The sequence below is a fragment of the Pinus tabuliformis genome, chromosome 2_1 (assembly GCF_031772625.1).
Source record: "Pinus tabuliformis cultivar Carrire ecotype Pingquan chromosome 2_1, CPIR1, whole genome shotgun sequence".
Taxonomy (NCBI): Eukaryota; Viridiplantae; Streptophyta; class Pinopsida; order Pinales; family Pinaceae; genus Pinus; species Pinus tabuliformis.
Genome location: NC_142299.1, coordinates 542666645 through 542685572, shown reverse-complemented (window position 1 = coordinate 542685572; position 18928 = coordinate 542666645). Strand labels below are relative to the sequence as shown.

The 18928-nt window shown below is 36.2% G+C and overlaps 1 pseudogene; it reads right to left on the bottom strand.

The window, feature by feature from the left end:
• Positions 1-524: 524 nt before the first annotated feature.
• On the bottom strand, positions 525-18547 carry LOC149201431 (uncharacterized; annotated as a pseudogene).
• Between the last annotated feature and the right edge of the window lie 381 nt (positions 18548-18928).

Here is an 18928-nt window from a genome sequence, read left to right as displayed (position 1 = left end):
AAATGGGTGATTCTAGCCTTGTTTGTCACTACAGTTTACAAAATTGATATAGTTATGAAAGAAACATCCATTATAATGAATATCGTTATTTATGCATCCCAATTAAATACACCGAGACTGTCTATGCAGTTGTAATAACATTTTCAAATAAAGAAAAGAAAACAAATACAGTCAACAATTCCCTTCACAACATCTATTGCCGAATTTTTTTCACAATTCCTAGTAATAACACTTACGAATATAGACATAGGAACGCTAAACAAGAAAATCCAATGGTATATTTTTATATTGACACACATTGCTCTACCAATATTTTTCTTCAAAAACTTTAGGAGGCCAAACATATATATAGTTAGTTTCCATTCTGAGTTTCTGCATCAAAAATGGGTCATTTTAGGGAGTATTTTTTTGTCCCATGATTATATCATCATCCTTTTACAACAACAAACCCTTCTACTTCTCAAATTAATGCTCTTGAACCCTATCAAACTATGAATTTTTGAATCATACTCATTATGATCTGATTACTGGACAAGACAAAAGTGGGTTTGCTCCAGTGGCTCCATAACCATTTTGCCTTGTGAAAATCGCTCCAAACCAGAAAAGTGCTCCAATTGTTGAATTTTTTCAATGAGGCTCTCCTGGTAGTGAACAATGTTGTTGTTCCCCTACTGGGAACCCCTAAACCTAATGTCCAATAGGTTCCAGAGACCCCCCATCAAGGATTGTGTCTTTCCAAAATCACATAAAAAAATGCACGTCTACTATACATGGTAGTCTTGATAGAGGATTTTACTCGGTTTATCTCAGCGTCCACTCTCTATTGTCAGAAAGATGATGAGGAAAAAAAGGAAAACGTAAAACATAGTTTTTCCACAAAAATTGAATTCTCATTGAAACCATACACTAATCCCCAAAGAAACAACATAAGCAACAATGAGCTTGTATTCTTCATTGCATACATGACCCTCTAAAGCCATTGAACCCATTCCACTTGGAAAAATTGGCCTCAATGACCTTATCATTCAATTGCAAAAATAACTTCCCATCTGCTTGAAACTTGGTTTCTATCAATGCCTTGTTTTCTTCTTCCAAGCTGAGGGCCTCCCTCCAACATCCTAATATGATCCTCATCACCTGTTTGCATTGTTGCCTTGTTTGGCTGCTATTGGAATTCAATGTCACGAAAATGTTCTACACAACATTCTGGCATTGCTCTGGGTCTGTAATCCCACATTTCAGTACATGACACACATCCAAGAGCTTTGAGCTCTCATCCATGTATTCATCAAACCATCTATCCCCAACTGGAAGTTGTAGTTTCTACACCAGTTGGATGATTTCCCTGTGCAGGGACCTTAACAGGGTAGGAATATGTTGAAGTCAATCCATTGACATGAAATTAGGACACTCTGTTTTTCCAATCATACTTCAGCTCTACATATATCATGCACTTACTTGGCCATGTTGGTAGAAAACCAGTCCCTGACCGAGAAAAGGATCAAGTTCACTCATTTTATGGTCAAGTCATCCAAGCCCAAGTCTGAGTTGATATCTGTACTCAACAATCCTACTAATGGTGACTTAGAAATATCTACAATGAAGCAAGACTAACATAATGCATTTATGCTAGTGCACTCACAAGATTCATTCATGTGCATTCTTGAGACAAATCATCTACTTTGTAAGTTGTAGTTTTTTAGAATGAAATATTAAATGGAACCATCCACATAGCCACTCTACAACTCCAAAGTATGTGTTTGGCTTTCCTACTTCTCTCTCATATTACACAACTCTCACTTGCTAATCACAATTTATGAAGTCAATATTTGATGGCCAAACTTTGGTTGATATCATCTAGCCTAATACTCGGGATTTAAACAAAATTCTTGTTTTCCATACAACCTAAAACCTTTCGATGCATCTATGATCTGCACTTTATATCCCCCACCATTTGTATGCCTTCTTGCTATATAAAGTTGGCCTTTATCCTTAAAAAATAAACTACCTTATTATAGCTTTATCTCCAATCCATTCACATAGTCCCCTATGCTTCCAAATCACTTTAAAAAATTAGATTCTCAAGAAAGACAATTTTTCCAACAAATGTAAAACATTGGGAAGGGTTTACCATTTTGTAGTCTAACCACAGACACAACTTCGTCACACAAATCCCCCAAATATAAAATTGTCTTCTAGTGAGTTTGCTTTCATAGAATTAGGAATGCCTCCTGATTGTTACTGAGGAGAGAGAAAGATCCACATAGATCTTGTAGCTATATCCCAAACATCTGTCCTTCTAGTGACTAAGCTTCTCATCTATTGTTATTTTCTTTAACATCTACTGTTTATTTGGCCTATTTTCATTACTAAAGGGCTTCAATTTTGTATTTTAGACCATCTCAATTATGGATAATTTTTCAACGATACTGTTGAGCTAGCTCAAAGAAATTGTACTGTCGATTTGAGATAAGCATCTTAAACCTATTGGAGAACAAATCAACAAGCTCTCTTCCGAAATATTTACTTTGATAAAACCTACTACTGAATTGATAAAGCCAATGATCAAATTAACTAGTCCTTCATTATTGACATGTTGACTTGTCTAGGTTTTGGTGAGAGATGTGTTGGGACAGTGAACACTCTTTTATCCAATGCCTCAGCTTTTGTTTCTATGAATATTTCTCTAACCCCATGTATTTTGCTTCATCGGTCTATTAGGCATGGTTGAAAACAGATTACTTAGGGTATTTTCTCAGTTACAAGGCCACATTTAAGGGATTTCTCTCCCTAATGATTCAAAGATGGTTGATAACCATTTTCCCAACCATTTGTTGGGTGTGGAGTTGATTATTTTCTTTATTTAGAGGTATCAGAACATTGAACCTCAGTTCATAACAGGGCGACAATGCCGCCTGTCATTTAATCGTCGTCGGGGGCGGGGTGGGTGGCGTCGATGATTTTATGAGCCCCCCTGGTAGGGGTTTGGGGGTAGTGACCCCGAAGCTAAAAATATATTTAAAATTATCTTATAAAATATTGTAATTTTGTATTCAATATGATCCGTTCATTAGGTGGATGATCTCACGGTATAAGTTATGTTTAATTTCGGGATTTTTTTCCCTAGAAGGCAACCCCTTGCTATATATGAGGGAATTATATTGAGACTAGATATATGTGTATTTTGAGCGAGAAAGAGAGAGTATATTGTGTGAGAGTGAAGAGGGAATTACAACAAATCTACTATATGTTGTATCTCTTCATTTTGTTGGATAATATAAAAGGAAGGACTAGCTATTTTCTCCGTGGATGCAGACCAAATTAGGCGAATCATGTATATTTGTGTAACTATTTTGTTTTATGTGCATTCTGTGTTTGTGTTTTTACAATATTTTATGTTTTCCATTGCTCCGTAATATATAATTTTCTAACACAATTCTCTCCTTTCACTGCATGCAAACCAACATTTAGTGGATATAACTAGAGATTATTTAGCTATCCATTATGAGACCTCTAGGGTGGTTGTTAGTGATTACAAAAATAATTATTGGTTAGTTGGTCTTGATGATCCCCCTGCCTATATTCCTCCAGCATGGACCTCTCTTCAACTACCATGTGAGATTGGTGTCTTCAACCACTGCAATGTAAGATTATTTTCTAGCAAAATAAGGACCCCCTGTTTCCTGGGAATTGATTGTTGTTGGAAAGATTCTTCATGCCTCCCATGTTTAATATTTGTCTTGCTAGTTACCCAATAGAGCTCAGTTTCACCCATGGCGTAGGTCTTGCATTCATATTTATGAGGCAAGTATGGAGGAGCATAGTGTCTCCTAATGGTACCCAGGAATGTTTGTATTATGCCCAAGGATGGGGGAGGTCTTGGATTGATTAATGTGGCAACTCTAGGGATCATTCTTGCAACTACACAACAATTTGATGTTTGAATGGGTCTTTGTCTTCACAAGTTTTGTTGCAGCATAGACTTCATACAACTCAACATATTAGTAGGATTCATGTGTCTTTCAGCTCATGTGATGTTTCTTTCATAACTAGTCACAATTCCAGTATTAACGCTTACGAATATAGATATAGGAATGATAAACAGGAAAATCCAATGGTATAAAATAGTTAGATACAAATTATAATAGGTAAAATAGTTAGCTACCATTATACTTCCATATAAAATCTAAAATCTCATGGTTATTTATGTATTAAGAGGACATTAATGATCAACAAGTAGTTATTATATACATGACTAAAATTATGATGGTAAGGTTGAGCATGCATGAGTGGAAAGTGCATTCCTCTATAAGACATAGATTTTGCAGGAGGAATCCTAGTCTAGTGTCCTCTATATTCCTCATCCTGCAAGCTAATCAATCCTTAACAATTAGATGAGGTGATTAAAGTTGAGAATTATTCAACAACTCACTTGAAGTTTTAGTCCATAATTCATTTGGAAGCCTCAATCCACAAGTTTCATGACAACCATTGTGGCAGAGTTAAGAGAGTTAAAGACTCAAGACGTGGCTTTCACAATAATTTTTGCATGTCAATAGACATTTTATTTTCATTTTAGAAGACTTTCTGTTGACTCAACTTGACCTTCCTAGCCACTACTTCCAAACTTGGGTCCTAAGATATCATCACCACTAATGTCAAAGTATAATAAAAATCCCAACAAAAGCATAAAGGCTTTCCCACACTAGTTCGTGGAAGTTTTCATTCCAAAATTTGATTCTTAGTACATTGCTCTATGAATTTTGCTTGAAAATCCCTCAAGGAAAATGTTTCAAGCTTTTCAATTTGGTTCTAGCACAAACATTGAATGATTTTGGTTAAATTGAAAAGCAAATTTCACGCAGAGGAAGTAGATAAACAAAATCATCAACCTACATTAACCTAGAATATGTGCATTGTTTTCATGGGAAGGAGAGTATTTTATTTCCCACACAAACATCTGGGTAGTCAGTTACTAGGTTGAAAATCCCTATATTATTCCTTAGAACAATCCAGGATAAGGGGAATGAGAATACAAGTTGGTACAACAAGCTAATAGCATCAACAACATGATGGCATGAGACATCAGTTTGTCTAGAAACAACCCATGAGTACTAGGGTCAATACCTGTAGGATCTAGCATTGTTCCTCCCCAATTAGGTATGTAGCCAGAATCAGTTGAAGTAACCCTTTATAGGCACAGAGCACACAAATCCATAGGAAAAGCTTGAGAATGCAAGTGTAGCTACAATTGACAATTGTAGTAAGTCAATGGCATATCTGCAACATTGGATAGAAATAATCAGGTGGGAAGCCTTCTTGGCCTATGCTCAGTCAGCCTGCAAAGGATGCAACCTTGATCAAATGTAAGGCACTGGAAGGATTTGTCCAGGACAATGAAGTTCAACAACAATTTCCTCAGGCAAGCAACGGAAAAGAAGATTACAATAGATAAAATCTTAATGAAATTGAAGCAACATATGATCTGTAAACAAATAAGGAAGTACTATAGAGGTGAGACTGTGATTTCTGAGCTTCCACCCAGGAAATATGATGGCATGGGACTACTTTCAAAAGTGTCTACAACAAATATATGCAACCTACATTAATAAAAATCCTGTAGTTTATGCTCTTGTAGTCCAACATGCAAGACAAAAGCCATTGGCTGAGAATGCTTAAAAAAAGGAAGAGACCTACAATCATCCCACTTTCACATCTTCATCAGATTTCATTATTTTCTTAATTCTTGCAAGAGGAAGTTGATGTTGCTTAAGCTTTGTCAGCAACAAAATACAACATCTCATAAGCCATTATCCTTTAACTTATAAATTTATCAAACACTAACATATTTCTAAGCTCTTAATAGCTAACACTAACATATTTATAACTTAATTCATTAGAAAATGGCAAAGTACATTGCATTTTATGTTTCTTGGTCATCATCATCATTGAATGAAAATATGCTTCATGCATTGAAGAAATTGAAAATTGACAAAACCCAATGGTTAATTCATTAGCAAATGGAAATGTACATTGCATTTTATTTTTTTTGGTCATCATCATCATTGACTGCAAATCTCCTTCATCCATTGAAGAAATTGAAAACTGACAAAACCCAACTACCATTAGTACCACAATATTAGCTAAGGTTTTGCAAATCAGGTAGAAAGCTACTTAACTATGGATAAAATCTACATGGTTAAGTGCACTTGAGCCAAAGGTGTCCTAGGATGGGTAACCTTCCCAAGTAGTCATGGTTACCAGGTGCAAGTCCTAGAATTGATGAGTGATGCTATGTGATTCATTCACTAGTTTCAACCCCACTTCATCACTCCTACGAGCATTACCTAATGCACATAATGCTAAGTGGAGCTCAGGAGAAATTTTTCATCAGTCGATCCTCATGGGGAATAGAACATAGATAAATGACTTTGTATAAACAATTAATCCCAAAAAATGATATTTCATATTCAATGTAGTGCAACCCTAAAAAATAATTGATTATGAATTTTCCACATGATGGTGCTTAAACTAATGTGCCCAAAGTTGTTTGTTACAACTGAAACCACCAAGAATGCGATGGAAACTATGAGATAAAGGTGAAAAAGAAAAGAACAAAACCTTATTATAATTCCATTAAACTTCAGAACACTTTGAAGAGATTGCAACCCAATGTAACTACAACAAAAAAACACATCTTCAAAGAGTGTGATAATCAAGTCATGAAGTATAGATGCAGTTGTTTTACTAGAAATGGAATCCTTGAAAGAATTTCTGGCACCCAGGTCAACTCCACTACTAATAGTTAACTCTCTCAACTTTTGTTCCAAAAGAGCATTTAAGCTATCTCCTCCTAACATGGCAGGCTTGAAAGAAGATGAAGATGAGCATGTTACTTCTGATATGATTTTCTCAGGTTCACTATATGTGCAAGGATCTATCCAATTGGTTGTCTGCCTTTCTCTCCAATCATCCACTGCTTGACCTTGCTTCTTCTCCATTGAATGAATTATTGTTTGGGATCCACCTGTAGACCTCATAGGAGATGAAAATGTGAAAGAAACCACATCCATGCCCTTGCTGCAACTCTGAGAATCCTATTGAGAATTCCATTCACCTCTTTTGATTCATTCTCTATAGGTTTCAATGCTTTTTGAACATTACTACTTGCTATAGATTCTATTACTTCCCTTTACCTTTGGTAGTGGTTCTTTAACACTTTTGGATAAACCTTTCTTCTCATTTTTCTCAAGATAATTGCTACGTTCATCATCTGATGCAGAGTCCAAGTGACAATAGTTATGACATGAAAAATGGCCATCACTTATGTTTTTTAGGGGACACCTTAGCTCCAACTGAAGAATCGCCTTTCTTCTCTTCAATCTTCTTCTTCCTCTCTCCCTTTCCTTTGCATCCATTCTTGTGTGACCCAAAATTCCTAACAATGTTATTAGTATGGTTGCTGCTCAGATTCTTATTTGAAGCCACAAAGTCCTTTGCACCATGAAAATTTCTCGTGTTTGATTGCTGACTTCACTCATTATTTTTAGATGACCCTTTCTCCGGGCTTAACAATTGATTTCTTGGTCTATTAAAAGAGGTAGATGGGTTCTACTTGGATGATATAGAAAACCCAGATATGCATTGTTGCAATAATTTTTTCTTGTCATTTTCATTACATCCATCCTTGTGTGACCCAAAATTCCTAACACTGTTATTAGTACAGTTGTTGTCTAGATTCCTATTTGAAGCCACAAAGTCCTTTGCACCATAAAAATTTCTCATGTTTGATTGCTAACTACATTGATTATTTTTAGATGACCTTTTCTGCCGGCTTAACAACTCATTTCTTAGTATATTAAAAGACATAGACGGGTTCTTCTTGCCTGATCTAGAAATCCAATATATGCATTGTTGCAATGCATTTTTCCTGTCATTTTCATGTACAGATTGATGTGGTTCCTTAGGTACTTCTAGCTCTTTTTCAATTGATTTTGGGGCCTTGAACGTGATTTGATGAGAAATTCAATCTCTTTTCTGCACATTTTCCTTTGCCCCCAAAGTAAGAGAGACAATTTTCTGTTGTATTTTTATATGTGTAGACTTTGAAGGGCCAAACTTTACATGGGGCCCAAATTTACACTAATTATTTTTAGATGACCTTTTCTATGGGCTTAACAACTGATTCCTTGGTCTATTAAAAGACATAGATGGGTTCTGCTTGGCTGATCTAGAAATCCCAGATATGCATTGTTGCAATGCATTTTTCTTGTTTTCTTGTACAAATTGATGTGGTTCCTTTGGTATTTCTAGCTCTTTTTCAATAATTTTGATTTTGGGGCCTTGAATGTGATTTGATGAGAAATTAAATGATTCAATTACTCATTTCTTCTCATTTTCCTTTGCCTCCAAAGCAAGAGACACAATTTTTTTTAGTTTTTTTATATGCACAGACATCGAAGGGCCCAAATTTTATAGAGTTTCTGATGTTGCTCTTGATGCATCTAGCTTAAGTGATGAAATGGGTAGTTTTGAATTCCTCCAACCTATATCCTTGAACACACTTCCACTATTTTATTTCGCCGTCGAGGTATATGTTGTCAAACTTTTCTCTGCATTTGACTCGACGTTTTATGCATCTTGTTTACCACTCCAACTCTTACTCAATGCTTGGCCCTTCAAGGAATTGATGCTATGAGATTCAACACTCTTTCTCAGCGGCTTTAGGGCCTTGGATGATCTCTTTGAAATTGTTGCTCTTTTCTCATCCCCTTCCTGATCTTTCAAAAGACATCGAGCAAACCCTTCTCCAAGCCATGGAAAATGTGTATTCAATGAAGGGTTTCTATTATGAAACCAGCTCACAAAAAGATAGAAAAGAGAGATCCACGCCTTAGAATTCAGCCTCTTCGAGGGGGCAACCTCCTTTACATTACATAAATGAACAATTCTTGGATGACACAAATGACAAAACCTCCTTTCTATATATAGGAGTCTAAGGAGTCACAATATAATCTAGCCGACCTAACAATAATAATATAAAGCCACAAAAATAACAATAGAGGGATTCTATGGGGCACAGAAATAACAATATGGGGGTAATAGGGGCACAACAATATAAATAAGGGGTATAACTACAATAGTAATGGGGTAATCACTAGTATTATAGGGACCCAACATGCCCCTCTCCTTCAAAAAAGTGTTGTCCTCAACGCTTGAGTAGTTCTGGATACTTTTGCATAAAATTCTCATCCTCCCATGTGGAATCTTCAGCGGATAAGTTCTTCCACTTGATAAGATACTCTGAAATTGATCGATTTCGTAGCTGTCGAGTTCTTGTTTCTGTGACTGCTTCCGGTTCCAATATAATTTTTCCTTCCTCGTCAAGTTCTGGCAATATTGTTTGAATTGGGAGCTTGTTACCTATAACCTTCTTTAAACATGAAACATGGAAAACTGGGTGCAATCGAGAAGCTGCAGGAAGCTCCAATTTGTATGCCATAGTACCAATCTTTTGCAACACCTTGTACGGACCATAATACTTTGGTGATAATTTATTATCCTTCTTAGCTTGCTTTAGGGACATTTGCTTATATGGTTGTAGCCGTAGGAATACCCAATCACCTACATCAAAACTTCTTTCACTGCGATGTTGATCTGCCTGTTGTTTCATTCTATTTTGTGCCAACACGAGGTTATCCTTTAAGAGTTGGAGGACTTGTTGTTGATGTTCGATGTGATGTTCCACTGCCTGAACCTTAGAATTTTCTCTTAAATATGATGTGATGGATGGTGGTTGATACCCATAAAGTGCCATAAATGGGGTCATTTTTGTTGCTGTATGGAAGGAAGTGTTATACCACCATTCAGCCAGAGGCAACCATTTGACCCATTGTGTCTGTTTATCAGATACAAAGCAACGAAGATATCCTTCCAAACATTTGTTTACTATCTCAGTTTGCCCATCAGATTGAGGATGATAAGATGAGCTATGAGCTAACTGAGTACCAAGACAAGAAAATAATTCTGTCCAAAAATTTCCAGTGAAAATGGGATCTCTGTCACTTACAATAATCTTTGGGTTTCCATGTAGCTTTTGAACTGTTTCCATAAATGCAGTAGAAACTGTACTGGCTTTAAATGGATGTGATAATGCACAAAAGTGTGCATACTTGGTAAGTCTGTCAACTACCACCATGATGACACTCTTTCCCTCAGACTTGGGTAAACCTGTGATAAAATCCATTGAAACCTCCTCCCAACGTTGGCTTGGAATGGATAAAGGTTGTAATAGACCCGGTGTCTTAATTGTTTCAACTTTATTTTGTTGGCAAACCAAACATTCTGCCACAAACTTTTGAATATCTGATTTAAGGCCATCCCAAAAAAATTCCTTCTTAACCCTGTGGTAAGTTTTTAAAAATCCTGAGTGCCCTCCTAAGGGAGAAGTGTGCAATTCCATAAGAATCTTTTGTTTTAGCTGGGAATTCTTACAGAGGTATAAGCGATCTTTGTACCATAACGAATCATTTTGCCAGCTAAATGTATCAGAAGTACTGGAATCTTGTTGTAGCTTTCGAATAAGTGCCCACACTTCTTCGTCATTCTTCCATTCCTCCCTTGCTTCGTTTATCCAATCTGGTTGGATAATAGAAATGGCACACAACAATGCTTCCACATCCTCATCCTTTCTTGAGAGTGCATCTGCCACCACATTTTGCTTCCCTTTTTTGTAGATGATTTCAAAGTCATAACCCAACATCTTTGTGACCCACTTTTGTTGCTCTTCAGAGGATAATCTTTGTTCTAAAAAGTATTTAAGGCTATCATGATCCGTTTTTACCTTGAAGTGTCTTCCCATTAGGTAGGGTCGCCATTTCTTAAGTGCATGGAGTATTGCCAACATTTCCTTCTCATAAATAGCTTTGCTTAAAAACTTTCCCTTGATTGGACGACTTTCAAAAGCAATGGGTCTTTCATCTTGCATTAGAACAGCACCAATTCCATTTCCTGAAGCATCACATTCCACAATAAAGGTTTTTGTGAAGTCCGGTGTAGCTAAGACCGGTGCTTGGCACATTGCCTCTTTAAGATGTTCAAAGGCCTTTGTTGCTTCCAGAGTCCATGAAAATGAATCTTTCTTCAATAATGTTGTTAGAGGTGCTGCTATTCTCCCATAATTCTTAACAAACTTGCGATAATACCCTGTCAACCCAAGAAATCCTCGCAGATGCTTTATGGATGTGGGGATTTTCCATTCCTTAATGGCTTTAATTTTGCTAGGGTCTACCTTAACTCCTTCATGAGATACAATATGACCCAAATATTCCACCTCCTGGACTCCAAAGAAACATTTGGATCTTTTTGCATATAATTGTTTCTCCTCCAATAGTTGTAGCACCCTGTCAACATGTTCAACATGATCCTTCCAAGACTTGCTGTAGATTAGTATATCATCAAAAAATACTAACACAAATTTTCTAAGGAATGGTTTGAAAATTGAATTCATCAAACCTTGAAATGTTGAAGGTGCATTGGTAAGGCCAAAAGGCATGACCAAAAATTCATAATGACCCTCATGAGTTCTAAATGCCGTTTTCGGAATGTCTTCAATCTTCATTCTGATTTGATGATATCCCGAACGAAGATCCAACTTGGTGAAGTAAATTGATCCATGCAATTCATCCAGTAATTCATCAATAACAGGAATGGGGAACTTATCTTTAATAGTGAGCTTGTTGAGCTCCCTATAATCCGGACACATGCGCCATGATCCATCCTTCTTGTGCACCAATACTACTGGAGCTGAGAAAGAACTTTGACTCGGTTGAATTATACCAGCCTCTAGCATTTCTGCAACCATACGTTCAATTTCACTTTTTTGGACATATGGATATCTGTACGGCCTGATGTTTGGAGGAACACTTCCTGGAATCAGATGAATAGCATGATCATGATCACGCATAGGTGGGAGACCTTTTGGAGTCTCAAATACCTTGGAATGATTGTCCAGGACTTTTTGGAGATCTGGAGAAATAGATGATTCCAATGTGGAAACATCTAGCGAACATAATTGTGCAATTACACCTCTTTGCTCCTTTTTTAGAAGCTTTGTCATGCCATTAGAGCTGATTATCTTTCCTGGTTTCCCTGCAATACCCCTTAATTCAACTTCCTTTCCTTCCGTAGAAAATTTGATGAAAAGTTCTTGAAAATTAAAAGCTATTGTACCCAAGGATTGTAGCCATTGGACTCCTAGTACAACATCAGCACCTCCCATTGGAATGGAAAGCATTGGGCTAGTCAATACATATTCTCCCATGGATAGCTTGATATTATGGCACTTTCCAGAGCAATTTATTGTTCCTCCATTTGCAATCATCACTTGACACTCTGGTGCTGGATATAGGAAGCAATTCAATTCTTTTGCTACCCTACAATGAATAAAATTGTGGGTGCTTCCTGAATCAATCAACACTATTACCTTTTTCTTCTTGATTTGTCCTTCTATCTTGATGGTTTGAGGAGTGGTAATTCCCGCCAATGCATTACAAGATATGGTCGGATTTATTTGTTCTTCATCTAGGCTTTGTTCCTGGAGTATATCTTCTTCTTTTGACCTTTCTTGCTCCTTTTCTTCTTCCTCTTCACAATCTATGTAGAATAATTTCTTCTCAGCACACTTATGACCTTTAGTGTATTTGCTATCACAACTGTAACAAAGCCCTTTTGCTCTTTTTTCTTCCAATTGTTGTGGTGTCAACCTTATAGTTTGTGGAAGACTAGGGGCAACAACACTTCCGTCTTTATAGTTGTGAGTGGTATGCTTCCTGGTTGCCATAATTTTGCTTTCCATTTTTCTTGCTAACCTGAATGCCTTCTCTAATGAATCAGGTTCCCAAAGGCAAACATCATGTTGGATATTATCCTTTAAAGACCCTATGAACACATCAATCCTATGCTCCTCTGGAATATCTTTTACCCTTATGTTCAATTTTTGGAACTCCTCAATGTGCTCCATTATTGAACCCTTTTGTTTGAGACTTATCAATTGGCTAAAAAAAGTGTTGCTTTTTGTATCTTCATAATGTGCTATCAATTCTTCCGTAAAAATTGCCCAAGTGATAAATTGTTTACGAGAGCAAAGCCATTGATACCATACAAACTGATTTGGTTCCAAATATACAGTTGCCATACGTACCTTTTGTGCGTTTTGCACATTATTGAGATCGAAGAATTGCTCCATCTGTAATATCCATGTGGCAGGATCCTTGCCATCAAACTTCCTCATATCGATTTTTGGAATATGGTGATTCTTCGATCCAACATTAGCGTCTATGGAATCATGATTAACATTTCTTTTGTTCTCATCATGAGTTTCCTTTACTACCTTTTCACCATTAGTGACCCTTTCTTGTAGCAACTTCTTCAATTCTTCCATGTCTGTCTTCAAATCTATCTTCAAATCATCCATCTTAGCTTCCACGCCATTTATCTTAGATTCCACGCCACTTATCTTAGCTTCTGTTAGCTTTTGTGAGCGTGACATGTGTTGCACTTGTTCTTGTAATTTTGATATATCATGTAGCATTTCTTCCTCTTCTTCATGAGTCATGCTAGAGCTTTCAGGTTCCTTACTAGGTGTTTGCATTTTCTTTCCTCGGGGCATCAGTTACCGATAATAATGCTTTACTATGCCCTTTGAATTCCGTTAAACCAAGCTTACACAAAAATTAAAAAAAAAAAAAACTACACACCTTTTTTCACTTTATAGAAGCCTGATATTGAATCTGATGTATCTCTGTAATTTCGGATCATCCAGTTCTGAAATTGCGACCTGTAGTAGCCTTCTATGTCCTCTTTCCAATGCCACAAGTCTGACCCAAATTGGATTCTCCAAGGAAGAGTTATGTAAAATCTCCCACAGTGACTTTCTTTTAGACTAGTTCAGTAGAGCGAACTTGTACAACGTGCCACGAGTCACTGTTTCAACCTTTGAATCTAAAACATTCATACAAGAAAGTACAGTCTGTCCTCTTTCTGTACCTTCTTACGAAATTTCAATCCGATCCCCAGAGAGAAAGTTATGACAATTTTCCCCAGGTCACCTGTTTTGAATGTAATTCAGGAGTCTGCAAAAAGACCAACTTCCTCAGATCATATCTCCACAAATATCGCGCGAAAAGCTCTAAAATTTGGACCCAAGGTTCAACACGATTTCTTCTCAAATGGGTTTTTTTTTGCGACTTCTGAAACGTTACAGAAAAAAAGTTATAGCGAAAATGCCACGATGACCTGTTTGGAGCAGCGAAACCCTAGAATCCAAAGCTCTGATACCAAATGTTATGAAACCAGCTCACAAAAAGATAGAAAAGAGAGATCCACGCCTTAGAATTCAGCCTCTTCGAGGGGGAAACCTCCTTTACATTACATAAATGAACAATTCTTGGATGATACAAATGACAAAACCTCCTTTCTATATATAGGAGTCTAAGGAGTCACAATATAATCCAGCCGACCTAACAATAATAATATAAAGCCACAAAAATAACAATAGAGGGATTCTATGGGGCACAGAAATAACAATATGGGGGTAATAGGGGCACAACAATATAAATAAGGGGTATAACTACAATAGTAATGGGGTAATCACTAGTATTATAGGGACCCAACAGTTTCAGTAGAGAGAACTTGTAATCACCCAATGGGGTTCGTGTTAGAACCTGGAAAAATGTATGTGCATTTGCCTTTCACACTTAAAAATTAGAATAACAATGCCAATAGCAAGGACTGGTAGGTACCTACAAATTCTGGCACTGGGGCTAGAAGGGAAAGTTACAACCCAGAGAAATGAAATATAAATTTAAATGCATGGAAAACTTGTTGTTGTTGCAAGGGTTTACCTGTCAAGGTGAGCACAAGTGACTCTGGCTTCCATTTAGAGATAAATTCTCTGCTCTCGTCTGTCTATAGAATTGAATGTACATCATGCATCATGTTAGGGCACCTCAAGGCGCTTCAAAATTATGATCGAGTGACTAGCCTGGTGAACTCCTTAGATCCCTGCAACTTCTCTGGAATCTGAATCCGCGTACAAAACCTGTAAGAAAGCAAATGTAAGGGGCTTAGGGTTTAATAAGGCTTCTTTCCAACTACTTGTGATGATCCAACAACTGAAGATCCTCCCATCTTCTAACATATAATCCAAGGGCGCAGAGTTATTACAAGTGTGCAAGAGGGAAGTTCTTCTAAGAGGGAATGCTTTATGGCGTAATTATATAAATTTCACATATGTATATATAAAAAGTATTCTCATTTTTAATTTTATTAAAACCTCGATTTAATCTCTATCAGAATATTTTTAGTAGTTTTGAGGATGGAGGGTTTAGATATACCTCAAAATAATTATAACCTTTTTGCTTTTAGATTTAATTAAAAAATGTTATAAAACTAAATTAAAATAAAATATTTGTAAAATATTTAGATTGTGAAATAAGTTATGGTTTTTGGGTATGTGGTATTGATAAGCCATGGTATTGGCCCATGGTATTGATAAACCATGGTATTATGATATTCTTTCATCTAAAAAATTGTTCCTAATTTTATTAATAAAAACAAAGTTAAAATACAACAAATTAAATTTTATTATTTTTATTAGTTGGCTCAAACTAGTGTACTAAGGACTAAAGAGAACAACAAAGATTGTGTTGTTTTTTCTAAGTTATTATTATTAAAAATGTTGACATACAATATTTCTTACATTACATCTAGCGCCTACACATCTACCCTATACTGGGCTGTAGAGCGCCTCTCACTGTAAGAAACATTGCAAAAAATTTTAGAAAAGTTTGAGAGGCTCGGAAGTGAATTATTTATGTCAATATTTGCAAAATCTTCAATCATGGCATCTGATGTATCTTCAGAGATAGCTATGTTATCTATGTTTGGTGGCGTTGATGCATTTTCTATAGTTTTTATCCATTGCATCCCAATTTTTCTCTTTGAAGCACATGTTTCCCCTCTTCCTCACCTCCTCCATGTTCACACAAAACACCTCACTAACTTGTGGATGTTAGCAGGGTTATCCATGTGAATAAGAATGTTACCGTCAACGATGCACATAAAGTAGGGCTCTTTGGCAGCCATCCTAGCTCTGAAATCTGGTAGGTATTCATGTCATAGATTACCAGTTGGACGACAAGATCATTATCGTCCTCAAGAAAGGTCATGTTCTTGCTTCTTCTAAGTGCCTCCACACACAAAATGAAAGAATTATTTTTTTCACAATGCTATATCACTCTTCTTCTCCACATAGATCCATGGTCCACACAAAACACATAAGCTCATGAAAATCTCACACGACACACACCTTTTCTGCAACAAACTTCCTTTCCACCTAACCTTGGATCCTTAGACCCTGGTTTATAACATTACCTTCCTTTATGATGTTTTCGACTTCTCCCAATGTAAATAACATCCCTCCTTTATGTTTCATTAATTTTCCTATAGTGACAACATGCAAGTGGTTTGCTATATGAGCACTAGCCAAGTTGTTGATGAGGAAAGGCTTCCAAGTAGAGTTACTCAAGCATACTATTCACTATCTTGACACACACATTGTTGGTTTGTTTAAAAATTTTGTTTGCTTTAAATTCCTTGTCATTTTTGTGAGAATATGTTTTCATATTCACTTTTAGGATATCTTTCCCAAGAAACAACCCTTGGACGTGATTATCAAACCTATTATCATTTAGGGTTACAAGGTGTGGAGGGATATCTTTCTTTAGAGAAACTTGGCTTGGATGGAGAGATTCCATAACCTTCTTCATTACACCACTAAACTGATTTGATTTCACATGGTCTATGCTAATCTATGTACAAAGATTTAAACTTGCAGAATTGTCATGATCACAACCCATCTCTTGAGAGAGTTAGGGATGAACTAGCTCTGATACCAACTTAAAAAAACGAGAGAGAGAAAAACATAGTTACACACCAATCACAAATCTCACTATGTGTTTATTGCTCAGATAATGATTACATATATAGCAATAGATCACCGACTAAATCTGAAAAAACATTATTTTATTAACTAAAAATAACTAACCTAGAAACTCACAACAATTAACAACTTGTAGCACACTTGTAAGCATTAATTCTAACTTCCTCAACCACCATAATATAGTCATAACTTCATAGGGTCATAGGTATACCAACTATAAAATATAAGGAAGAAACCTCCCATTTTCTTTTAGGGAAATCATGATGTTAGAACAAAGTAATAAGATGGAAATGCTTTTTCTTGACTTGTTAATACTCAATGCATAGAGAAAAAAATTGAATGATATTCATTTTTTCCAAGAGAAAATTCCCTCCATTTTATTATACATCTTTGCTACACTAAGATGAGCTACATATAGTGTATGTTGAGCTTTTGATGACACCAACATTTAAAGCTCCTCATTGTTAGGTATGTACATCATCTTCAAGTATTGTAAGAGTCTATGTCTAGCTAATAGCCTTCATACTTGCTTTGACGACGTTCCCCTTTTCCAAAACATATTTTTTTTCTTTGTACTAGTGGTCTTCTTGAAGGAGACTTAGTACCTGGTCTCTTAAATCTACCTTCAAGGAAGTCAATGATTGAATTTTAGGTCTATAACTTAATGCGTTTACCACTTGATTTTCTTTCCCTTTCATATAGGAATAAGACAATCATGTTTAGTTCACAACTCACTCCAATATCACCGTCAAGCATCAAGATATCCATGAAAATGTATTGAGCACCCATATATTAGTCCTCAATTTAAATCTTTTTCCTATCAAATAGTGCCTTCATATTTTTAATGGCCATTATAATTGTTGACAATTCCATGTTAGGAATGAAATAGTTCACTTCATAATTTTTAAGTTCTCAAGATACGTTATAACACCTTTCTCCTATGTTAATATTACACCCAAATTTACTTAAACATATTTTTTATTTTTTATTTTATTATTACTGTTATTTTTAACGATACAAGTAGGGAAGTTTATATCAATAAAAGCTGGGAGAGGGATTAAAACCCTTACATCTTGTATTTGATATGAAAAACACATCTTTATCATAGTAAATAAAGATTTTATTAGGCGTTAGAATGGAAAAACAATTCATACAAAAAATGTAGCCACTTATATCCTACAAAAAGTTGCAAGCAAAATATGCATTTACAAAAAAACATAGCTGACAAGTAGAAATTATTGTAACCGACCACATCACCAAAATTGTTTCCATAGTAAAAGGAAAAATTCACCTGGTGCTGCGACCACCCTCATCACACCCTCTAGGTAGACGAGTCCTTTTGCGATATGTAGGAGCCCTAGAACCAATACTTCCATGAAACACTCTTGTTGTCATGGACGAGGAGACTTCCAATGCAACCACTTGAGTGCTAAGAAGGTGGATTTCCTCCTTCGTACCATCCAAAGAGTCCTCCAGTTTAGCATGGTGAGAGTGAATTTTGGCCTCCAAGAAGAGTTTAAAAGATCGCCTTTGCATCTCAACCATGTCTTCAAGCCTTTGGATAGAGATGAGAAGAGCCAGAGAGGCATCCAACAACCCGTCGATCACAATTAACACCTTGTTGTTTTCCTGTGGATCCAAATTGCTTGCTAAAATAATAGGCTCATAATTCTATAGTTTAGAGAAAAAATAATCACTTTGATAGTCTCAGTCCATTGATATAATTGAAAGGGAGAATGAAAATCCAAGGCACAAATAAAAATTGCAATATCCCTGATGGGAGCCAAAGAATTGGAAGGATTAATATGGAAGGATTAATATATAGAGAAAACCCAAGCTCTTTGTAACAACCTTGTGGGCTAATTCCCCTAGTACAACTCTTCCTTGTAATTATATAATTAAAAATTAAAAAAGGCTGAGAAAGAG